At 40.8% G+C, this 25,982-nt stretch overlaps 1 long non-coding RNA gene across 1 annotated transcript; it reads left to right on the top strand.

Moving 5' to 3' along the window:
* Window positions 1-944: 944 nt before the first annotated feature.
* On the top strand, window positions 945-4,481 carry LOC123381335. Its single transcript, XR_006588226.1, has 3 exons — window positions 945-1,793; window positions 2,839-2,880; window positions 4,243-4,481. It is a non-coding gene; the product is annotated as an uncharacterized LOC123381335 (long non-coding RNA).
* The last annotated feature ends 21,501 nt before the right edge of the window (window positions 4,482-25,982 follow it).

The following is a 25,982-nucleotide window of genomic DNA, read 5'->3' as shown; positions in this document are numbered from 1 at the left end:
AAGGGCTAGTATCCAAAATCTATAAAGAGCTCACCAAACTCCACACCCGAAAAACAAATAACCCAGTGAAGAAATGGGCAGAAAACATGAATAGACACTTCTCTAAAGAAGACATCCGGATGGCCAACAGGCACATGAAAAGATGTTCAGCGTCGCTCCTTATCAGGGAAACACAAATCAAAACCACACTCAGATATCACCTCACGCCAGTCAGAGTGGCCAAAATGAACAAATCAGGAGACTATAGATGCTGGAGAGGATGTGGAGAAACGGGAACCCTCTTGCACTGCTGTTGGGAATGCAAATTGGTGCAGCTGCTCTGGAAAGCAGTGTGGAGGTTCCTCAGGAAATTAAAAATAGACCTATCCTATGATCCAGCAATAGCACTGCTAGGAATTTATCCAAGGGATACAGGAGTGCTGATGCCTTGGGGCACTTGTACCCCAATGTTCATAACAGCACTCTCAACAATAGCCAAAGTATGGAAAGAGCCTAAATGTCCATCAACTGATGAATGGATAAAGAAATTGTGGTTTATATACACAATGGAATACACGTGGCAATGAGAAAAAATGAAATATGGCCTTTTGTAGCAACGTGGATGGAACTGGAGAGTGTGATGCTAAGTGAAATAAGCCATACAGAGAAAGACAGACACCATATGGTTTCACTCTTATGTGGATCCTGAGAAACTTAACAGGAACCCATGGGGGAGGGGAAGGAAAAAAAGAGGTTTGAGTGGGAGAGAGCCAAAGCATAAGAGACTGTTAAAAACTGAGAACAAACTGAGGGTTGATGGGGGGTGGGAGGGAGGAGAGGATGGATGATGGGTATTGAGGAGGGCACCTTTTGGGATGAGCACTGGTTGTTGTATGGAAACCAATTTGTCAATAAATTTCATATATAAAAAAAATAAATTTGTGGTAAAATTAAAAAAAAAACAAAAAGAATGAGATCTTGCCATTTGTGACAAAATTGATAGACCTAGAGGGTATTATGCGAGGTGAAATAAATCGGAGAATGACAAATAAATACCATCTGATTTCACTTAGATGTGGAATAAAAAAAAACCAAACAAGTCAACAAACAGAATCATAACTACAGAGGACACATTGGTGGTTGGTAGAGGGGAGGTGGGTAGAAAGTAAGGACAAAATAGGTGAAGAGGAGGAAGAGGTACAAATTCCAGTTATAAAATAGGTAAGTCACAGGAATGAAGAATACAGTATATGAAATATCGTCAATAATATTGTATTAATGTTGTATGGTGACAGAGGGTAACTACACATACGGTAGTGAGCATAGCATAGTGTCTACAATTGTCCAATCTGAATTTGTATACTGAAATGAGTGTAACATTGTCTGTCAACTATACTTCAATTAAAGATAGGTATTAGGGAAAACAGTCTCTGAAAATATTGGGAAACATGTCAGCCAAAACATTTGTCCTCACACCTACATTTGTAAAGACATTGGAATCCTTATCACCAGTGTTGATTATGTTCAGTACGCTCTTTTGGAGCCCGTTTGGGGCATTCAGGGAGAGGCTACCTTGTATAAGAAAGATCTAAATAAGAACATTGTAGATAGGAACAGTTGTAATATACAGTTGACCCTTGACCAACATGGTTTCGAACTGTGCGGGTCTATTTACTTACACATGGATTATTTTTGGATACTGTATAGTACTGTAAGTGTATTTCCTCTTCCTTCTGTTTTTTTCAGTGTCATTTTTTTGCCCTGGCTTATTCCACTGTACAAAACATGTACGAATCAACTGTTTTATGTTACCGGTAAGGCTTCCAGTCAACAGTAGGCTATTAGTAATTAAGTTTTGGGGGGATGAAAAATTATATGCAGGTTTTTGCACCGCAAACCCTGTGTTATTCAAGGGACAACTGTAGTTGGAAATATTCGTACACATTTCATAAGTAGATAACCATAACTTTAATAAGTCAAGTGTTTCCAAACTTGGTCCTAATTTGGACAAAGGAAACAAAGTTACAATTGAAAATTTTATATTGTTTTCTTTATCTCTAATTGAGAAAGTTATAAATCAGAAGCTAAATTTGAAAACTGTTGTAACCTTCTATTTTTCCTTTCTTCAAAGAGATTTTCTGAAATCTTTGTGTGCATGTGAAAAAAAGTGTTTTAGTCATAATACAGATAGCAAAATATTATTACTCAAATTTTTGCCAGTAGATTTTCCACAAGACAGTATGACAGTCCCACCTTCTTCATTTTATATGTATTTAAGAGTCACTCCTGAAAAATTAATATCAAAAGCATTCCTTCAAATTTTGTTTTTCTAAAAATGAAAGAATGGAAAGCCCAATTTAAGGAACAATTCAATAAGGTAAAAAACTGATTAAACTTTCATAAATGGCAGGTTTTCTAATCATTTACAAGTAATAATTCAGTATACAATATGATTCTTTTTTAAACTTTTTTGTACCAGTAAGATCAAACGTCACCTTTCAGAGATTATACACATTCATTATATCAATATTAATTGTGCTTTTTATCAGATTCACTTAAATGGCATTATATATATAATATTCACATATTATATATGTATGTATATACACAAAGATATATACACACATATATACGTGTGTGTGTGTATATATATGTATCTGTTCTCAATTATCTAAAACTAACATAAAATAGGTAGGAATTTATTTTATTCATATGATTGTCTTTCTATGTAAGCAATGCCTAAGTTTGGTTTAATCTCTACAAGTATTGATTCAAGACCACATGTCGTAAGCTATATGTAATTTCTACAATGTCTTTTGTTTACCTTACACATTCTAAATAATATTTGACTTATTTCAGATGAAGCGGGAGATGGAGAAAGGAGTACCAGAGCACCAGAAGGTATGTTGCCAAAAATGTATGAAGTTAGATATTATTGATTTCTGAAATAAACTATAAGTAGTAAATTGCATCCCTTTCCATTGTTTGGATAATGGATACTGCATTCACAATTTTTTTGGTACATATCTAATAAAAAATGTAAAAGCATGAGCGTAATGAAGAACACACTTCTTCCTCATTTAGTCCTCATGTTTCATAGCTCTTTTAAAATCTCCCAAATGTCTAGGGGCACCCAGGTGGCTCAGTCGGTTGGGCGACTGATTTCAGCTCAGGTGGGTTCAGACCCTACAGAGGGCTCTGTGCTGAAAGCTCGGAGCCTGGAGCCTGCTTCAGATTCTGGGTCTCCCTCTCTCTGTGCCCCTGCCCGCTTGTGGTTTGTCTCTCTCTCAAAACTAAATAAACGTTAAAGAAGTTTTTTCAATCTCCCTAAGTCTATATATCTGTTATTATTTCTGGCGATAATCTTCCTTCACTGGTGCCATCCCTATGGAACTGTCAACCTGCACAAGTCTCAGAAAAGGTGTGCTTTATCAAATTGTTTCCGCTAGTGATAGAAGACCCAAAAAGCCAAAGTCGTCTTGGTAATGCTTGGTTAAGTAGAGGTCATATAGCTGTCACTTGACAGGTAACGGGTTTCAATCTTCACTCATTGACTTTGTCATTGCTTTTGCCCTTGGGTAAAACTTCAAATTCCTTTTCATGGAATGAAAACACCCAAATCAGTTTGCTTCTTGCCAGATTATTCAGCCTTGTCTCACTGTTTGCCCTACTCTGCTTCTTTGCTCTAGCACCTTGTCAAACTAAACTACTCATAATTGCACGTGTTCTTCCTCACATCTAGCTCTTTCTATGTGCTTCTTCCCTCTACCTAGCATACTATTTTGTCCTTCAGGTGTCAGCTTACATATCACCTTCACAAAAAGCAGACAATATTGACGCAAAACTAGGATGTCCCATCTGTATGTTCCAGTAGTGCTGTGTCTTATACCTGTCACATCTGTATATAAAGGAAGGTCCTGTTCAGAAATGTTTGGAAATGCCTGTTTGACTTTTCAGTTTATAGTTTATGATTGTTCAGGGTGGACTATGTCCTCATCTTGTAATTTCACCTTGTAATAAAAAAACCAGAAACTGATATTCATCCACAATAGCAATTCAGTGTGCAACCCTGAGCAAAATATATTTAATACTAATCTTGGGTTTCATATTGCAGTTGGACGTATTTTTCAATTTTCTTAACACCTTTTCATAAAGACCCCAAATTTCTTTTCTTTTTCTTTTCTTTTCGTTCTTTCTTTTTTTAAGGAATTGTAGTGAAAAGTATTTTGGAGACAGAAGATAATTCTTTCTTTTCCTTTTCAGCTGCTACGGAATTTGAACGAGGACCCTATAGATCTCCTTTAGTATCTACTGATGATTCAATTCTAAATCAAGATCCAGTATGGAAAGTGTCACGAAAATATGTACAGATTTCGAACAAAAATTATCTGATTTGAAAAATAAATAGAAACAATTTACTGGGTGCTTACAAAACATTGTCATTGTTTCCCAATTCATCACACTATATGGAAAAATCTTGATTAAAGGAAAATGTTTTTGTGTCATATGTTTGTAATGAAAATGTGTATATTTTAAACAATATTTCTTGGCATCTCATTAACTTTTAAGCACATTTTTACGTGGAAACCAGCACTAGAGGGTTTGACAGACATCAGACTGTTCCACTCCCTGCTGTTTTGAACAGCATGAAAACAACCAAGTTGTCATGAATACTACAGTAGTGTCCATGGATGGCTTTTTTGTATTTTCCAATTTTTATCACTAAATGTGGGCTTAAAGATTCAGATGTTAGTTTGATGTATTCCTGCTATGGCTATTGCCAATGTTTTTACATATTACAATTTTTTATAGTGCCATAAAACCTATTTATAATTTTAATAGTCAACACTGATTCATAGCTCTTTCCACATGGAGAAATAAGATTTGCTTAAGGCTTTTCACCTTTTCTATTTAGTTATTCTTGATTTGCTTTTTGGAAACAAATTTAGAGAAAACAAAAAATAGAGAAACAAAAAAAGAACTCCCCCCCGCCCCAGAGCCATTTGCAAGTAAGTTGCTAATGGGATGCTTGATTCCTGTAGAATTTAAATCCTACAAGTCATTACATTCCACATAACTACCATACAACCTTCACAATCAGAACATTAACACACTTGTCACTTGAACATTGGGGTTAAAGGCTCTGACCCCTGCCCCCCACAGTCAAAAAGCCATGAACAAATTTTGACCCCCAAAAACTTAACCGCTGCTACTACCAATGATTTTTTTGTATATGATATGTATAGTACTATATTCTTAAAGTAAGCTACAGAAAAAAATTCCATGAAGAAAATTATAAAAGAAAATACATTTCCAGTACTGAATAAAAATCTATGTGTAGTCAGTGCCCCATTAAAACTCTTTTGTTCAAGGGTTCAGTATAATTCCATCATTTATTCCTCATAATTCTTAAGTTTGGTCACTTATCTGTAGCATACGTAATACCAAGGAAGGTCCTGTTCAGAGCCATGTATTGAATTCAGTTGTGTTTCTTAGTCTCTTTCACTCTAGAACAGTTCCTTTGTCTTGCCTTGACTTTCATGACTTTTAACCTTTTGACAAGTAAATTCCAGTAATGTGGAATGTCTTTCAATGTGGATTTTTCTCAGGTTTCCTTACGGTAAAATTCAGATCATAGATTTTTAGCAAGAGTATCACTACAACCTACTCTTTTCATTGCATCCTATCGTGTGACCTACAATGCTGATTTGTCCCAATACTGGTGAGGTTAATGTTGGCCACCGGAGGTAGTATCTGCCAGGTTTCTCGCCTGGAATGTTAACTTTCCACTTTGCAATTATTTAGTATTTTGTGCGGAAGTACTTTGAGACATGTACATATCTCCTTTCTCAGACACCCTGTGCCAGGCCACCTCTTCTGCAGACGGTTTGCCCCCCTGCAGGTTCTGAAAACCACGCTGGGCTATTCTTCCCCTGTGCAGATGCCTCCTCACCCTGTCCAGTCTGTGATACTTCATTATTCTATATCATTCATTTTTCAGGGATGCTCTCACTTGAGCTCCAACACTGTGCAGGGTGATTATCCCACACGTAATGTCTTCCCCATTCTGCCTAAGCTCCAGCACCTCACTCTGGACCCCCACAACTCCATGCCTCTGTTTGTAGGACTGGGAACTAAACTGTTGGGGATGAGAAAGAAGGAAGGAAGGGCTCCATAGGTCTTCTTTAATCAACTTGGCAAGCTCTCCAAAGCCGTTTCTCATTGGAATTGCATTGAATCTGCCAATAGCTTGTAAGGAAAGACATTTCTTATACTGATTTTTCCAAACAACTAGTCTTTTATTTGCCTAAGCTTATTCCCCATAAGTTTAGTAGAGGGTCTTATCTGCAGATTCTTTGTATTTGGGGCATGCAGCGACATATCATCTATAAATAGTGGCATTTTCGTTTCTTTCCAATTCCTAGAGCTTTCATTTTTTTTCTTTCCTACTACAAGAATGACGTTGAGTAAATGCGAGGATAGTGAGTGTTCATGTCTTCTTGAAATTGCAAAATGTAAAACTAGTTTTCTAGAACTATGTAGATAGTGGGGTTTTTTAAATTGTATATCTTTTATCAGTCTCTTAGTTTGCTCTTGCTGTTTACAACAGATCACCATCAACACAGTGTCTTAAAGCCACACACATGTATCTCACATTTTTATGGGTCAGAAGCTGAGCAATGGCTTAGCTTGGTCCTTTGTTCAGGTTCTCACAAGGCTGTACCCAAGGTGTCCGCTAGACTGCGCTTCCTTATTTTGGTGCTTCGATGGGGAAGAATCTGCTTCCAAGCCCATTGCATTTGTTTTTAAGAGAATTTCCTTGTGACTGTATGACTGGATTCATTTCCACAGCTCTTTGCTAGTTTTCGGCTAGTTGGAGGCTTAGGTCCGAAGCGTTCCCAGACACTTGTCCTAGTCCTTTTGGGCTGCTCTAACAAAATACCATAGGCTTATGAAAAAAACGTTTTATTTTTCACAGTACTGGAGGTTGGGGAGTCCCAAATGAAGGCACAGGCAGATTCAGTGTCCAGCGACGGCCTGCTACTTGGTTCATGGATGCTGGTCTTCCTGCTTGGTGCAGGGCCAAGGGAGTTCTCACAGCCCTCCTTTATAAGGACACTAATCCCATTCATGAGGGCTCCACCTTCATGATTTAATCACTTCCCAAATCCCCCACTTCTAAATACTATCACGTTGAACATTAAGATTTAACACATGAGTTTCGGTGAGTGGGTACACAAATATTCAGCCTAGAGCAAGGCTGTTCCTTGTTCGTGGCCACGTAGACTTCCTCGATGTGGCCGCTTAGTTTAGGAGGCCTTCAAGGAGAATGTCACTTCAGAGAAGGCTCAGGCCTCCTTGAAGGGAGTTCACGTGATCAGACCAAGTTGGCCTAGCATAATCCTCCTTTTGATTGACTCTGAATTAACTGAATTAATTATGTCTGCTCCATTCTTTTACATTTGCCATATTCTAGTAGCTAGAGTCAAGTCACAGATCTTAAGAGAAAAGAATTATAAAGAAAAGGTGACAACACTAAAAGGCAGATATTATGGAGTCACTTAGGGTCTTTCTGCTACAAGCCTACTGAGGAAATTCCCTTGTAATACTAGTTTTCTAAGTTCTGTCATGAATGAATATTGAATGTAAACAGATGTTTATTTCACATCTATTGAGATAAGTTTTCTGTTTATTTTTGAGAGAGCCCAAGCAAGCCAGCAGGAGAGGGACAGAGAGGGAGACAGGATCTGAAGCAAGCTCTGCGCTGACAGTGGCGAGCCCAATGCGAATGCCACGTGGGGCTTAAACTCACATGCTGTGAGATCATGACCTGAGCCTAAGTTGGATACTTAACAGCGGGAACTACCCAGGCACCCTGAAATAAGTTTTTAAAATATTTGTGAATGGGGGGAGGGGCCAAGATGGCGGAACAGCATGGAAGTTTTGTGTGTGTCTCCCATCCATGAAATACAGCCAGCCCAACACGAAACCATCCTACCCACCTAGAGCCCTGATTGGAGGACTAACACAACAATCTGCACAACCTGAACCACAGAATTCAGCAGGAATTTACCCCAAAAGAAAGAGCATGAAGAAACGACAGCCAGGGATTTGAGCAACACAGATAGAAGCAAGATGTCTGACGCAGAATTTAGAATCACGATAAGAATATTAGCTGGGGTCCAAAATAGATTAGAATCCCTTTCTGCAGAGATAAAAGAAGTAAAAAATAGCCAGAATGAAATTAAAAATACTATAACTGAGCTGCAATCACGGATGGATGCAGTGGCGGCAAGGATGGACAAGGCAGAACAGAGAATCCGCGATATAGAGGACAAAATTACAGGGAATAACAAAGCAGAAAAAGAAGAGGGAGATTAAGGCAAAATAGCATGATTTAAGCATTAGAGAAACCATTGACTCATTAAAAAGGAACACTATCAGAATCATAGGGGTCCCAGAAGCAGAAGAGAGAGAAATAGGGGTATTAGGGTAATGTGAGCAAATCATTGCGGTAAACATGTACAAAAGCTGGAGAAAGGCACAGACGTCATAATCCAGGAAGCACAGAGGACCCCCATTAGATTCAACAAAAACCGACCAACAACAAGGTATATCATAGTCAAATTTACAAAGCACTCAAGCCAGTAGAGAATCATGAAAGCAGCAAGGGGAAAAAAAAGTTCCCTAACCTAAAAAGGAAGACAGATCAGGTTTGCAGCAGACCTACCCACAAAAACTTGGCAGGCCAGAAAGCAGTGGCGGGATATACTCAGTGTCCTGAATCAGAAAAATATGGGGGGGATCCTGGGTGGCTCAGTCGGTTAGGCGTCCGATTTCGGCTCTGGTCGTGATCTCGCGGTCTGTGAGTTTGAGCCTCCCTTCGGGCTCTGTGCTGACAGCTCAGAGCCTGGAGCCTGCTTCGGACTCTGTGTCTCCCTCTCTCTCTGCCCCTCTTCTGCTCATGCTCTGTCTCTCTCTCCTTCTCTCTCTCTGTCAAAAATAAACATTAAAAAAAGAATAAATGCAGCCAAGAATTGTTTATCCAGCAATGCTTTCACTCAAAATAGGAGAGAGAAAAAGTTTCCCAAAAAAAATTAAAGGAATTTGTGACCATTAAACCAGCCCTGCAAGAAATTTTAGAGGGACTTTCTGAGGGAAAAGAGATGAAAAAAATTACATATACATACATACATATATACATACACATATATATACATATACATATATATGTATGCGTATGTATCTATATCTATCTATCTATATATATAGTAAAAGCAACAAAGATTAGAAAGGACCAGAGAACAACACCAGAAATTCCACGTCTACAAGCATGATAATGGCAATAAATTCCTATCTTTCGGTACTCACTCTAAATGTCAATGGACTCAATGCTCTAATCAAAAGGCATAGGGTAGGGGCGCCTGGATGGTGCAGTCGGTTAAGCGTCCGACCTCAGCCAGGTCACGATCTCGCGGTCCGTGAGTTCCAACCCCCTCGTCAGGCTATGGGCTGATGGCTCAGAGCCTGGAGCCTGTTTCCAATTCTGTGTCTCCCTCTCTCTCTGCCCCTCCCCCGTTCTTGCTCTGTCTCTGTCCCAAAAATAAATAAACGTTGAAAAAAAAAGGCATAGGGTAACAGAATGGATAAGAAAAAAGTCCATCTATATGCTGTTTAGACCCAGTTTAGACCTAAAGACACCTTCAGATTGGAAATAAGGGGATGGAGAACCAACTATCATGCTAATGGTCAACAAAAGAAAGCTAGAGTAGCCATACTTAGACAATCTAGACTTTAAAATAAAGACTGTATCAAGAGATGTAGAAGGGCATTATGTCATAATCAAGGGGTCTATCCACCAAGAAGACCTAACAATTGTAAAATTTATGCGCCAAATGTGACAGCACCCAAATAAGAAAATCCATTAATCACAAACATAAAGAAACTCATCGATAGTAATACCATAATAGTAGGAAACTTCAACACCCCACTCACAGCAATGGACAGATCATCTAATCAAAACAATCAAGGAAACAATGGCTTTGAATGACACACTGGACCAGATGGACTTAACAGATATATTCAGAACATTTCATCCTAAACCAGTAGAATATACATCCATCTCCAGTGCACACGGAACGTTCTCCAGAATAGACCATATACTGGGACATAAATCAGCCCTAAGTACAAAAAGATCGAGATCATACCGTGCATATTTTCAAATCACAACACTATGAAATTCGAAATCAACCACAAGAAAAAATTGGGAAAGGTAACACATACTTGGAGACTGAAGAACATCCTACTAAAGAATGAATGTGCCAACCAAGCAGTGAAAGAGGAAATTGAAAAGTATATGGAAGTCAATGAAAGGGATAACACCACAACCCAAAACCTCTGGGACGCACCAAAGGTGGTCATAAGAGGAAAATAGATAGCAATCCAGGCCTTCCTAAAGAAGGAAGAGAGATCTCAGATACACAACCTAACCTTATGCCTTAAGGAGCTGGAAAAAGAACAGCAAATAAAACCCCAAACCAGCAGAAGACAGGAAATAATAAGGATTACAGCAGAAATTAATGCTATCAAAACAAACAAAACAAAAACCCCAGAAAAGTACCAGTTGAACAGACCAATCAAGCCAGAATCTGGTGCCTTGGAAAAATTAACAAAAATGATAAACCACTAGCCAGTCTGGTCAAAAAAGAAAAAAAAGGAAAGGACCAAAAGAAATAAAATCAAGAATGAAAGAGGAGAGATCAAAACCAACACAGCAGAAATAAAAACAACAATAAGACAATGGTATGAGCAATTATATGCCAATCAAATGGGTAATCTGAAAGAAATGGACAAATTCCTAGAAACATATACACTACCAACACTGAAACAGGAAGAAATAGAAAATTTGAACAGACCCATAACCAGTCAGGAAATCGAATTAGTAATCAAAACTCTGTCAAAAAACAAGAGTCCAGGGCCAGAGGGCTTTCCAGGGGGGATTCTCCCAAACATTTAAGGAAGAGTTAGCACCTATTCTCTTGAAACTGTCCCAAAACATAGATATGGAAGAAAACTTGCAAACCCTTTCTATGAAGCCAGCATTACCTTGATTCCAAAACCAGAGACCCCACTAAAAAGGAGAACTATAGACCACTTTCCCTGAGGAACGTGGATGCAAAAATTCTCAACAAGATATTAGCCAACCGGATCCAACAATACATGAAAAGTATTACCACGACCAAGCGGGATTTATACCTGGGATGCGGGGCTGGTTCAATATCCGCAAAACAACATGATTCATCACATCAAGAAAAGAAAGGGCAAGAACCATAGGACCCTCTTAATAGACGCAAAGCATTTGACCAAACACAACATCCTTTCTTGATAAAAACCTTCAAGAAAGTAGGTAGAGAAGGAGCATACCTCGAGATCCTAAAAGCCATATATGAACAACCCGATGCTAATAATTTTTCCTCAGTGGGGAAAAATGGGAGAGGTTCCCCCCCTAAGGTCAAGAACAAGACAGGGATGTCCACTCTCGCCACTGTTACTCAACATAGTATTGGAAGTCTTAGCCTCTGCAATCAGACAACACAAAGAAATAAAAGGCATCTACATCGGCCAGGAGGAGGTCAAACTTTCCCCTTTCGCAGATGACACGATACTCTATATGGAAAACCCCAAAGATGCCACCACAAAACGGCTCGAATGGATTCATTAATTCGGCAAAGTTGCAAGATATAAAATCAATGCGCAGAAATCAGTTGCATTCCTATACACCAACAACGAAGCAACAGAAAGAGAAATCAAGGAATCGATCTCATTTACAGTTGCACAAAAAGCCACAAAATACGTAGGAATAAATCTAACCAAAGAGGTGGAAAATGTATGTACTGAAAACTATAGAAAGCTTATGAAAGAAATGGAAGAAGACATAAAAAAAATGGAAAAAGAGTCCATGCTCCTGGATAGGAAGAACAAATATTGCTAAAAGGTCGATACTACCCAAAGCAATCTACATGTTCAATGCAATCCCTATCAAAGTAACACCTGCATTCTTCACAGAGCTAGAACCTATACTCCTAAAATGTGTATGGAACCCGAAAAGGACCCGAAGAGCCAACGCAATCTTGAAAAAGAAAACCAAAGCAGGAGGCATCACAATCCCAGACTTCAAGCTATACTACAAAGCTGTAATCATCAAGACAGTATGGTCCTGGCACTAGAACAGACACTCAGATCAATGGGACAGAATACAGAACCCAGACATGGACCCACAAACTAATCTTTCACAGAGCAGGAAAGAATATCCAGTGGCATAAAGACAGTCTTTCCAGCAATCGGTGCTGGGAAACTGGACAGCAACATGCACAAGAATGAACCCGGACCACTTTCTAACATCATACACAAAAAATAAACTCAAAATGGATGGAAGACCTCAATGGAAGACAGAAAGCCATCAAAATCCTCGAGTTGAAAGCAGGCAAAACCCTCTTTGATCTTGGCCACAGCAACTTCTTATTCAACACGTCTCCAGAGGGAAGGGAAACAAAAGCAAAAATGAACTACTGGGACCTCATCAGACTAAAAGCCTTCTGCACAGCGAAGGAAACAATCAGCAAAACGAAAAGACAACTGACAGAAGGGGAGAAGGTATTTGCAAATGACATATCAGATAAAAGGTTAGTATCCAAAATCTACAAAGAACGTCTCACACTCAACACCCAAACAACAAATAATCCAGTGAAGAAATGGGCAAAAGCCATGAGTAGACACTTCTCCAAGGAAGACATCCAGATGGCCAACCGACACATGAAAAAAGGCTCCACATCACTCATCATCAGGGAAATACAAATCAAAACCACACTGAGTTACCACCTTAGGCCTGCCAGAATGGCTCACATTAACAACTCAGGCAACAACAAATGTTGGCGAAGATGTGAAGGAAGATCTCTTTTGCATTGTTGGTGGCGATGCAAGCTGGTGCAGCCACTCTGGAAAACAGTATGGAGTTTCCTCCAAACACGAAAAACAGAACTACCCAACGACCCAGCAATTGCACTATTTTTGCACGAGATACAGGTGTGCTATTTCTAAGGGATCCATGCACCCCATGTCTATAGCAGCACTATCAACAATAGCCAAAGTATGCAAAGGAGCCCAAATATCCGTCGATGGATGAATGGATACAGAAGATGTGGTATCTAGATACAACGGAGTATTCCTCGGCAATCAAAAAGAATGAAATCTTGCCATTTGCAACGACGTGGATGGAACTGGAGGGTATTATGCTAAGTGAAATTAGAGAAAGACAAAAATCATATGACTTCACTCGTATGAGGACTGTAAGAGACAAAACAGATGAACATAAGGGAAGGGAAACATAATATAAAAACAGGGAGGGGAACAAAACAGAAGAGACTCACCAATATGGAGAACAAACTGAGGGTTGCTGGAGGGGTAGTGGGAGGGCGGATGGGCTAAATGGGCAAGGGGCACTAAGGAATCTACTCCTGAAATCAGTGTTTCACTCTAAGCTAATTTGCAGGTAAATTCTAAAAAAATAAAAAAATTAAATTAAAAAATAAAAATAAAAAAAACAAAATAAAGTATTTGTTACTCTCAGGAATTACATTATTTGCTCCTGTTAAAACAACTTTGCATTTTTCAGATTAACTGAATATAGTTGTGATTTCATTTGGTTTTTCATTATCTTATTTTATTTTTTTATGTTTATTTTTGAGAGAGAGAGACTGAGCGTGAGCAGGGGAGGGGCAGAGAGAGAGGGAAAAACAGAATCTGAAGCAGGCTCCAGGCTCTGAGCTGTCAGCACAGAGCCCGACGCAGAGCTCAAACTCACAAACTTCGATATCGTGACCTGAGCAGAAGTGGTCAGCCAAGTTATCCACCCAGGATCCCTATTTTATTTATTTGAAAGAAAGAGAGAGACAGAGTGCACACAAGAGTGGGGGAGGGGGGGCAGAGGGAGAGAGAGCCACCCAGGCGACCCAAGGTAGTTCTATTTTTAATTTCTTGAGGAACCTCCATAGTGTTTTTAGTGGTAGCAGGACCACTTTATATCCCCACCAACAGCATATGAGCGTTTCCTTGTCTCCTCTTTTTTTTTGTATAATAGACATCCTAACAAGTATAAAGTTGTGTCTCATTCTCTGTTAATCAGCGATGTTGAACACATTTTCATGTATGTGTTGGCCATTTTTATGTCTTGGAAAAAGGTCTATTCAGGTCTTTTGACCATTTTTCAATTGAGTTTTCTAGCTAGCTATTGCATTGTATGAGTTCTGTATATGTTTTTAGATAATACCCCCTTATTTTTTACGATTTGGAAATAATTTCTCCCCATTTCATAAGTTGCCTTTTTAAAAACGTTTTTATTTGGGTTCAGTTGGTTGGGCATCCAACTTTGGCTCAGGTCATGGTCTCAAGGGTTCGTGGGTTTGAGCCCTACACTGGGCTCTGTGCTGACACCTCAGACCCTGGAGTCTGCTTCAGATTCTGTCTCCTCTCTTGACCCTTTTGCTCTCCTGCTTGTGCTCTGCTTCTTTCTCACTCTGTCTCCAAAAATAAACATTAAATAATAAAATAAATTTTTTATTTTAATGAGCCTGTGTTCATTATAACAAGTGCTTTCCTTATTCCCCATCACCTATTTCACCTTTCCCTTCCACCCACCTCCCTTCAGGTAACCATCAGCTCTCTGTAAAGAGTCTGTTTCTTGGTGTCTCTCTCTTTTTCACTTTGCTTATTTGGTTTGTTTCTTAAATTCCAAATATGAGTAAAATCAGAGTATTTTTCTTTCTCTTACTTTGCCTTATAGTCTCTAGTTTCATCCATGTAATGGCAAGGTTTTTTTCCTTTTTGAATGTTTACTTCCCTTGCTCTAGGAGATACATCTCAACAAAAGTTGATATGACTGATTTTAGAGAAATTACTGCCAGTGTGGTCTTTTAGGATTTTGATGGTTTCAGGTCTCACATTTGGATCTTTATTCTACTTTGAGTTCATTTTTGTGTATAATTTCAGTAAGTGGCTCAATTTTGTTTTACAAATGGCTGTCCTGTTTTCCAATCACCATGTATTGAAGAGACTATATTTTCCCCCATTTTTGATTCTTGCCTCCTTTGTCATAGATGAGTTGAGCAGAAGAGAGCTGTTCCACTGATCTGTCTTTTTTGTGCCAGCATCATACTGTTGTGTTTATTTTTTTTTTTACTTTTTATATTCTCATTGTTATTTCTTTTTCTTCCTTTTAACTTTAGAGAATGGCTGCTTTTATTTATTTTTCTTTTTTAAGACCATCTTGTTTTGATTACCTCAGCTTTGTAGTGTATCTTGAAATCTGGAATTGTAACACCTCCAGCTTTGTTTTTCTTTCTCAAGATTGCTTTAGTTATTTCAGATCCATTGTGATCAAGAAAAAAAGAGACCCAAATAAAATCAGAAATCGAATACAAGTCACAAAAGACATCACAGTAATACAAAGTATAAGATAATACCATGAACAATGATATGCCAACAAATTGGACAACCTTCAAGAAATGGATAAATCCCTAGAAACTTGAAATCTTCCAAAACTGAATCAGGAAGAAATAGAATCTCATCTCTGATTTTGTTTGAGTCTTCTTTTGTTTTCAGTGCAGTTTCCTCAACCCTTTCTTTTAAAAACCAGCTTTTAGTTTTATTCATCTTTTCTTTTGCTTTTCTGTCTTTTCTTTTCTTTCTTTCTTTAAGGTTTGTCTGCTGTTTATCTATCTAATCTAATGATCTATCTACCTATTTATCTAGGCTGAGGGAAAGCGAGAGAATCCCAAGCAGGCTTCGCACTGTCAGAGCCTGACATGGGACTCAGTCTCACGAACCACGAGAACATGATCTGAGATGAGATCGAGTCAGATGCTTAACCAACTGATCCACCCAGGTGCCCCATCTGCTGTCTTTCTTTCTGCTTTGATCTTTATTATTTCCCTTCTTTTCCAATATTTACTCATCGATTTTCTGTCTGGATGACCTATCCTCTGTGGAAAGTAGGGTATTAAAGTCTTCCATTATTGTATTGTTTGTTTTTCTCTTCCGGTCTATTAGTATTTGTTTCATATAGGTAGGTGTTCTTCATGTTGGGTGTGTATGTATTTATGAGTGTTTTATCTTCTTAATCAATTGACTCTTGTATCATTGTATAATGACCTTCTTTGCCCTTTGTTACTATTTTTGGCTTCAAGTCTGTTTTGTCTCATGTAAGTATAGCTACTCCTGCCTGCTTTCTTGTGCTTTCCGCTTACATAGAATATCTTTTTTTATCCCTTCCCTTTTAGACTCTGTACATTAAAGCTGAAGTAAATCTCCTGTAGGAAGCATACTTTGGGTCTTATATATATTTATCCATTCAGTCACTCTATGTCTTTTCATGGGAGAAGTTAATGCATTTCTTAAACAAGTTTTATTTGAGATGGGGGGAGAGGGGTAGAGGGAGAAAGAGAGAGACTCTCAAACAGGCTCCATGGCGAGCAGGGAGCCCCTGACGTGGGGCTCAATCTCATGGCCCTGGGATCGTGAGCTGAGATGAAATCAAGAGTTGGGCACTTAACCAACGGAGCCACCCAGGAATCCTTTCAATACATTTTCGCTTAGAGTACTTACTGATACGTAAGGACTTGCTTAAGCCATCTTATTGTTTCCTGGCTGTTTTGTGGTTCCCTTCTACCTTTCTTCCTCTTTTGCTGCCTTCCTTTCTGAACTGATGTTTTTCTTCAGTGGTATGCTTTGATTCTCTTCTGTTTATTGTGAACCTATTGTAGGTTTTTGCTTTCTGGGTACCATGAGACTTGCACGAAGCATCTTACATATATAACAGTCTATTTCATACTGATGACAATTAAATTTCAATCACATACAGAAACCCTACCCTTTTGCCTCCTCCTTTTATATTCTTGATGTCAAAGTTTATTTCTTTTTATGTTGTATATTCATTAATAAATTATTGTGCCTATAGCTGTTTTTTTAAACACTTTGTCCTTTCACCTTGAAACTAGAATTAAGTAGTTAACACACCATCATATTGGCGTAGGAGTATTCTGAATCAGAGTACGTTTGTTTTTACCAGTGTGCTTTATATTTTCATGTGTTTTAATGTTAGTAATAAGCATGATTTCATTCCAGCATGAAGGACTCCTCTCAGCATTTCTTACAAGACAGGTCTAGCGGTGGTGAGCTCCCTCAGGTTTTCTTTGTGAGGGAGTCTTTATTCTGCCTTCGTTTTTGAAGATAACTGCCAGTTAAGTCTTCCTGGTGGGCAGTTTCTTTCCTGTAGTACTTTGACTATATCACTGCAATCTCTCCTGGCCTGCAAGCTCTCTGCTCAGAAATCTGCTTTAGCTTTATGGGGTTTTCCTGGTATGAGAGGTTTTTTTTTTGTTTTGTTTTCTTTCCCATTATTTTTTAACTTATTTCTTTGACTTCGATTTATTCAGTTTTACTATAATGTGTCTCGGAGAGGATTATTGTGGTTTGAAATCTTCATGGTGATTTATTAGCTTCAAAAACTTGGACGTCCAAATCTCTCCCCAGGTTTGGGAAGTTCTTAGCTATTATTTCTCTGAATAACCTTTTTTCCCCTTTTTCTCTCCTCTTTCTGGGACTCCAATGATATTTACATTGTTTTTTTTGGTTTTTTTTTGTGGGGTCCTTAAGTTTCATGTTTTCTTTTCTTTGTCATTCTTTTTTCCTTTTACTCTACTTCTACTATTTGGATAGGAGATGACAAATTTAAAAAAAAAATTAATGTTTTATTACCGAGTGAGACAAAGCACGAGCAGGAGAGGGGCAGGGACAGATGGAGGCACAGAATCCAAAGCAGGCTCCAGGCTCTGAGTCTTCAGCACAGAGCCCGATGGGGGAATCTCACAAACTGTGAGATAATGACCTGAGCCGAAATCGGACATTTAACTGACTGCGCCACCCAGGCGCCTCCTTATTTGGATAATTTCAAATGATCTGTTTTTCATCTCATTTGTTCTTTATTCTGCTTTTTCAAGTCTGAGAGTGAAGCTCTCTACTGAACTATTCTGTTACTGCATTCTACCGGGTCGCAAAGTTCTTGCTGTATTAAAAAATAGTGGTTGTTGACCTCAGTTTCTTCTTGTGTTGTCTTCCTATTGTTAAATTGTTTATATGTGTTTTCTTTTAGCTCCATGATCATCTTTAGAACAACTATTTGAATGATTTGTAGAAAAAGCCTTGGATCTCCATGACTTTGTGGCCAGTAACTGGAAGTTTAGTTTATTCCTTTGGCGGAGTCATGTTTCCTTAAATCTTTGTGATTCCTATCGCATTTTGTACATCTGTGCATTTAAAGAAGTAGTCACCCCTTCTGGACTTTATGGCCTGACTTTAAGGTAAGACTTTCACAGAGCGGGGGCATGTTGATTCAGAACCCCCAGTGTAGAGTGTGGATGACACTGGGTCTTTGGCTCAGGCCCCTGGGATCCACAGCATCTATAACCCTGTGGTCCTTGGAAAGCGTTGGAGGGGTCCAAAGTGACTTAAAGGGCACTTGTGATCTGTGTTGAGTAAGTTTGTGGTATATTCATGGTGTGTGGTGTATATGTGGTGTGTGTAATTCATGTGTGTGTACATGGTTTACGTGTGATGTAGGTGCGTATGTAATATTAATGTGGCCAAAGCGGTGTGCAAGGTGTGTGTTATGTGCAGGGTGTCCGAGTCTGGGGGTTGTGTCTTGGTAAGGTATTTGGTCGTGTGTGGTGTATTTTTCATAAATCTTTTGTAATTGTGTGTTGTGTGTTCGTGTTTGGTGGTAGGTGTGATAAAGGTGTGGTGTTTGTGTGTTATATGTTGTACTGTGCGGTTGCATATTAGTTGCAAAATGGTTTCCCGGAAGTGCAGTTTCACCGAGTTGGGTGGCACTCTCTGCATAGTTTCCGCATAAGTTTACAGACACTGCTGAGTGAAACGAGATGTTGTCTAGTAGATGGTTTACCCACAAAGTTCTTTCCCAGAGTTATATATAAGGCACTTAACTTTGTAAGCCCCCATAGGTTTCAAAGAGTTCTCACTTAGTGAAACAAGATATCAGTTGAAAGACTGTCGCTACAGTGTTCTTTCACATAATTGAGTATATGGCACTTTCCTCATAGGAACCGCTTAGGTTTTCAAACGCTTCTAGCTTAGTGAAACCAGATTTTAGCTGCTTTCAAAGAGTCGAAGTATATGTCACATTCCTCATCGTTCCCAACAAAGTTCCTCAAACCCTTCTAGCATGGTGAAACTAGATGTTAGTTGAAAGTTGGTTTCCCAAAGTGCTGCTAGAGTTGAGTATATGGCCCTTTCTTCATAGGTCCCACGACATGTTGGTTGAAAGATATGTTCCCCAAAGTTCTCTTTGACAAAGTTGAAGGTGGGGTATGTGTGACATTCCTCAGGCACTCCTGGCTGCCCATGGACAAAGGAAAGGGAAAAACAAATGGTTAACTGATAGAGATCACAGCCATGCAGAACATAAGTCCCCATCAGTTTGCAACTGTTTTAATCACTTACAAGGAAAAAAGTAATCTCTAGAAACCTATTGACTCAGTTTCCTGGAGCCTTACATCACCCTCTTCTCCGTAGTGATGTGGGGAACAAAGGCAAGAAGAAATTGTAGTTAAATTAAATAAATTTTTTTAAGTTTATTTATGTTGAGAAAGACAGAGACAATGTGAGCAGAGTAGGGGCAGAGAGAGAGAAGAGAGAGAAAGAATCCCAAGCAGGCTCCACACTGTCATCACAGACCCAGGGCTCGAACCTGAGCCAAAACTGAGAGTCTGACGCTTAACCAGCTGAACCACCCAGGCGCCTCCAAATTAAATTTCTTTATAACCTGCTGCCCATTGACAAATACTTGAGGCAGGTGGAGTATAATATTTCTCCAAGAACTCCTATTTTTATTTTTTTCCTTAAGTTTATTTTTTATTTATTTTGAGAGAGGGAGAGAGAGAGAGAGAGAGAGAGAGAGAATCCCAAGCAAGCTCCACACCAGCAGCCGGGAGCCCAATGAGGGGCTCAAACTCACACTGTGAGATCATGACCTGAACGAAAGTGGGTTGCCCAACCTGACTGAGCCACCCAGGTGCCCCAGAACTCCTTACTGTCTTGATGTTAATGCTTTGCTAGAGGCAAAAAACCTTAGCTTCACAGTAACTCCAATGCCATAATATATAATCAGTCACTCAGCCCCAGTGCAACTCTTCCTGCCCATGGGTCCTGTCCCTGTGCTTTAATAAAATCACCTTTTTGCACCAAAGATGTCTCAAGAATTCTTTCCTGGACATCAGCTCGGGAACCCCACCACCATTCCAAAACTGCATAATGCACAATGGATCATTAACTTTGCCTTTTTACCCCTATTTCCTGTTTACCCATTTATTGTTGAAAACTAAGGGGACCAGAAGGTGACATTTGCCTTGAAGTTATCTGAAGGACCTAATTGTACCAGATCCCTAATGGTCCCTCATTGTCCTAAAGAAAGCATACCTCCATATTGTTTCAAGCCTCTCCTCCTTTAAGGTTTCCAGAAACCCCTCACAACTTCTCTCATATATAGGCTGTCCCTGGGCTCAACAAGGCAAGGCAGCTTTGGGAATGATGCCCCACCTTCTCACTGGGCTGCCTTTCTGATAGTAAAACTTTTCTTTGCTTCAGAAAAAAAAAATGTTTATTTTGGAGAGAGAGAGAGAGACAGGGTATGAGTGGGGGAGGGGCAGAAAGAGAGGGAGACAGAATCCAAAGCAGGCTTCAGGCTCTGAGCTGTCAGCACGATCATGACTTGAGCCGAATTTGGGCGCTTAACTTGACATCTTACCTCCTCCTCTCCACTCATTCTCAATATCTTGTTGCTAATGTCTCTTGAATATATCTTGATCTATTCCCTTCTTGTCACCACCTTAGTTTAGACTTGAAAGACCACATCAGCCTCTTAAACTAATTTCTTAACTAATCTCATGACCCCCAACTCATGCTCTGCAGAGCAGCAAGTGTGATATTTCTGAAACACCATTCTGATCACCTTCCCCTCCTAACCTTCAATGCTTCCCCATTCCCTCTTCCATTTCCTAGCTATTTCCTTCTTTTTAGGACTTACCTTAGATGTCAGTTTCCTTTCCAGATCCCCAGGATGGACAGGATGGAAGCATTTCCTCTGTGGCCCCTCAGCTTTCTGTCCACTTCTGTGATCTCGCTGAGGTGCCAATGCCTGTTTTCCTCTCCCTTCACCCTGCCACTAGACCATGAGCTTTGTGAGCCCAGGGCTATTTCTTTCTTTCTTTTTAAACCTTTTTTTTAAAGTTTATTTATTTATTTTGAGAGAAAGAGGGTGTGAGTGGGGAAAGGGTAGAGAGGGGAGAGAGAGAGAGAATCCCAAGCAGGCTCCACAATGTCAGTGCAGAGCCCAATGTGCAGTCGATCCCACAATCATGAGATCATGACCTGAGCAGAAACCAACTCTTAACTCTTAACTCGTAACTGACTGAGCCACTTAACTCTTAACTGACTGAGCCACCCAGGAACCCCAGGGACTATTTCTTTCAGCTCTGTGCCTGCTTCAGGCCTGACACAGTAAGCAGTTGATTGAACGACAGAATGAATGAATGAAGAAGCTAAACTAAGAGACTTTGAGCAACCCCACTGAAAATGAATCAAACTTGAGTGGAAGCTTATTAGAGAGAATTGCCAGAAGCAGTTTCCACTTGCAAATGACACGATCTTCTGGGAAACACATTACAAGACAGGCAGTAATGAATGTCTGTGTCAGGCACAAACATGGAGCAAACTCATGAACTGGTGGTTCTCATTAGATTTCCATCAAGTGTGAGATTTGCTAGGTGTTGGTGTTTATCAAGGGCTTTTACCAGGCACTGTGCTAAGGGATTTACAAGTCTTATCTCAGCTCCCCTCAGCCATGGGCTAAAGCATGTTCTATCACCATCTCCCTTTTCAAATGAAAATGAAGAAGCACAGAGAGGTTAATGAACTTGCCAAAGGTCACTTAGCCAGCGGATTAAGTTAAGTAAAACCATTTACTTGAGCGTGGGCTGTATAGTCTTTTCCTGATCCCCTGTTATGAAATGTAGGATATGGGAAATTCAAAACAATGGAACCTTTGTAACATATTTTGGTTCCTTACTGACACAGATTGAGATAAAGCATCACATTTAAATGATTAGCCTAGTCGATACAAGAGTAAACAGGATCCCAGTCAATAAACATATTTTTTTTCTTTCTGAGATTATAATCTTCAGTGCATATTTCTTACCAAGACATAAACATTCTATTTCCTGCCACCGGACTCCTTACTAAGAGTGGAGAAGTGAAATTATATATGCGTTTAATGTGGCAAATGAGCACATTCTCTGTTTCTAGTGTAAGATTAATGTTGGTTTCCCTCGTATTAAGTAGCCTTTACTACGAAACTAGTCACTTCCCCCTCCATCCTACAAACTGTCCAATCCTGGGCCTTCATCTATGTGGCTTGCCTTTCCTGAAAGCCACCTCCTTGTAAATCTGTCATTTAAGGTTAAGTCCGTGGCCCACCTCCTATCTTGCCACCTTCCCATGACGTGGAGCTCCATGCTCTCTGCTCCGTCTTGTACTGATCAAGAAAGCATCCACCCTTACACATGTTTTTGTTTGGCTTGCATGATTTGGCTTCATAGAATTTTTTTTTAATCTGAGTCTGTTGCCAACTTTAAAAAATCATGAAACTCTACATGAGGATCCACCTTCTGATTTTTCTTGGGAGGCCGCAAGAGTTGGTATCTCCACAGCCATATTCTTTCAAGCCTACAATTATCCAGTACCGAGCAGCCGCTTCTCAAGATAGGAGATATCCACCAGACACCGTCACCACCTAGCACTTCCGGGCACCCAGCTGGACAACTGATTTCCAACCACCGGCTGATCAGGTTCTTTGTGTAAAGTCTCCCTCTGCCCGTGGAGACTACTCTGTCTCCTTGTAGGACAGGAAGCACCAGGGAATAAACACCTCCTCAGCCCCCTCCAAGGGCAGCTGTCAACCAATGACTGCAAGAAACTCCCTCATCATCTAAAGATTTCAGAGGACTGACATCCTGGTGGTCTGCTTGTGATCCAGAGACATGTAATAATCACCCCTGAAGGCAGTGGCTTAAAACATTGTATTATATCTCACTATCCTATAGGTTACTTGGGCAGTTGCTCTGCTTCACCTGGTGTCAGCCGGTCATTGGGGGGCTGCAGTCATGTGCAGGCTCATGTATGCTGGACTGTCCAAGGTAGCTGAAGATAGTGCTGGAAGCCAGCTGGGAGCACAGCTGCATTGGTCTAAGAGTAAGCATTCCAAGGGGTGCCTGGATGGCTCAGTCGGTTGAGCATCCAACTTTGGCTTAGGTCATGATCTCACAGTTTATGGGTTCAAGCTGCATGCCAGGCTCTGTGGTGACAGTTCAGAGCCTGGAGCCTGCTTCAGATTCTGTGTCTCCCTCTCTCTCTGCCCCTTCCTGGCTCTCTTTCTCTCTCTCTCTCTTTCTGTCTCTCTCCCTCAAAAATAAAGAGTAAGAATTCCAAGAGACCCAGACAGAAACTACAGGCTTTTTTATATCCTGGCCTATGCCACATAGCACACCTTCCCCCATATTCTATGAGTCAAAGTAAAGGGACTGGTCCAGACTCAAGGGAAGGAGGATTACAGCCCACTTGTCCAGGGAGGCATGATGGAGAGTTTTTAGACATCTTTAATGCAGCACCTGCTCTACTTGAACAAATAGATATTGGCTGCCACTTTGTTATTTAAATCACTCATTCATCCTTTCATTTAACATTTAGTGAACATTGGAGAAATAACATGAATGAGACAGGGCATCTGCCCTGGAGAAGCTCATTTGGTGGATGGTTTGTGACCATAACAGGTTGAAGTCCACCTCTGCATTCATTACGGATCACATACAGTTGCACACTAGAATCACCTGGACTTTAAAAAAATATGGACACTTTTCTAGAGCAGCATCTCTCAGGATCCTTTGCAAATTCATTCCAGCAAGCTTATGACTGATGAGATGGGACCAGGAAAGCTGCTGGGGTGACATTGGTTTCTGACTGAAGTGGGAAAACAGTGGCAGCACGTTCCATTCGAATCACGGTCAAGAAATAATATAGTCTAGGGACACCTAGGTGACTCAGTTGAGTGTCTGAATCTTGATTTTGGTTCAGGTCATGATCTCACAGTTTGTGAATCCGAGCGCTGCATCAGGCTCCACACTGTCAGCTGAGTTCAATGAATTCTACTCGGGATGCTCTCTTTCCCTCTCTCTCTGTCCCTTCCCTGCTCATTCTCCCTGTCTCTCTCTCTCTCAAAACAAATAAATTTTAAAAAATTAAAAAAAGAGAACATAGTCAATGGCCAAATAGAAGACTCAGAATAGTCCCAGAAGAGGTTTTCACTGAAGAGAAAGGGACATCTGAAATTAGGAAAGCACAGCTTCTAGCTAGGAGTAAAGTGCCCTAAGTCAACTACTTCATGCATTAAACTGTGCGGAGGCCCTTGCACACACTGGGTCTCCAGGCCCCGCTGAGATGTCTCCTGGGAGTGAATAGCCCCAGGAAAGAGGCTCTTGGCAGTGGGGCTGGGGTTCCTGCCCCTGTCAGATCCCACTCCTCCAGCCACACAACAATGGGCCTGCTTCTCACCACGGTTATAGCCCCCATGTGATCTTTCTTGTGCCTTCCTGGGTCTTTCTCCACTCCTTCCAGTGCGCAGGGCAGAGGCTGGCAGGCACAGGTGTTTCTTTGGCTGCACCTGTTGATGTTTTCCCCTCGCTTCACCTATAGACTGGGGGACTTTGGGCAAGTTATGTTACCTCTAATGTCATGGTCACTGTTCCTAAGGGGCTGGGACCTATGCGGAGGAAAGGGTTGTGTGAACATCCAGTGTTCCCCAGGTACCTAAGGTCAGAGCAGACACGGCCAGCCACACGGTATGGGGAATTGATTGTCTTCTCCAACGGCCCAGCACAACCATGAAGGTGCCCCTGGATTTGGCTGGATTGATAAAATGATGGATTGATTGGTTAGGGAAGGTGGCAGTATACCCATGGCATGCACATTTGGGTTCCACTGTCCCCATATTGGAGAAAAATACAAAGGTGGAGTCTGGCCAGGAGACGGGAAATGGACAGGAATCTGGAGGCAGGAAGGAGTCCAGGTGGTCATTGGGGAGGGAACTTGAGAGGCGGGCAGTGTATTGCACACAAAGTCCTAGGGACAGTGACTGCCTCTTGGAGGGACAGGGTGGCTCAGGTGCTGCTTCCTGGTCTCAGGTATGGAATCTGAGGACTAGGAAGGGCCTGGAGTCCCTGGACCTGCTCCTCATCACAATGGTGAAAGGTGGGAAGAGGGCCCCAGGGGGATTGTAGTGTGAGGCCACAGTTGCCATCTGGGGTCAGGGATGTAATCCCAGAAGCAGCAGCCTGAGTTCTCACCTCCCCTGACCTCATCCTCTCTTTCCCACGGCCACCCCATCACTGTCGCTGCCCTTGTGCATGCAGAAGTCTGTTTTACAGATCCTAAGGATTAGGATTCAGACACTAGCCATCTGCATATAATTTACTTCCTAATTCTGGCTCTTTTGTATTTATTTCCGGTGCTTAAGTCTCCTGTGTGACACTTCCCTGCTCCTTCTTTGGATGATTCCCATCCTGAAGGACCCAGTCCCATCCAGGCCCAGGAAGGCCTAGCATCTCCAATGTCTATACAATCTCCCCAGCATCCCATCATCAGCTTTCCCAGAAGCACCCTGTTTCCAGGGCTGAGCAGCCCTGTGTGGTGGGCTGGGCACCGGGCTGGAATGAGGAGGGCTGGGATCGCTCTGCTGGAGGGCCCCCCTGGGAGTCTGTGACTGCCCTGGCCGAGCCCGTCTTGGTGCTCTCCTGCCCCAGAGACGGGGATGGGGGCCTCTGCAA

Source organism: Felis catus, chromosome D3 (assembly GCF_018350175.1).
Source record: "Felis catus isolate Fca126 chromosome D3, F.catus_Fca126_mat1.0, whole genome shotgun sequence".
NCBI classification, from domain to species: Eukaryota; Metazoa; Chordata; class Mammalia; order Carnivora; family Felidae; genus Felis; species Felis catus.
Note: the sequence above shows the minus strand (reverse complement) of the source record. Positions and strands in the feature narration are given on the sequence as shown.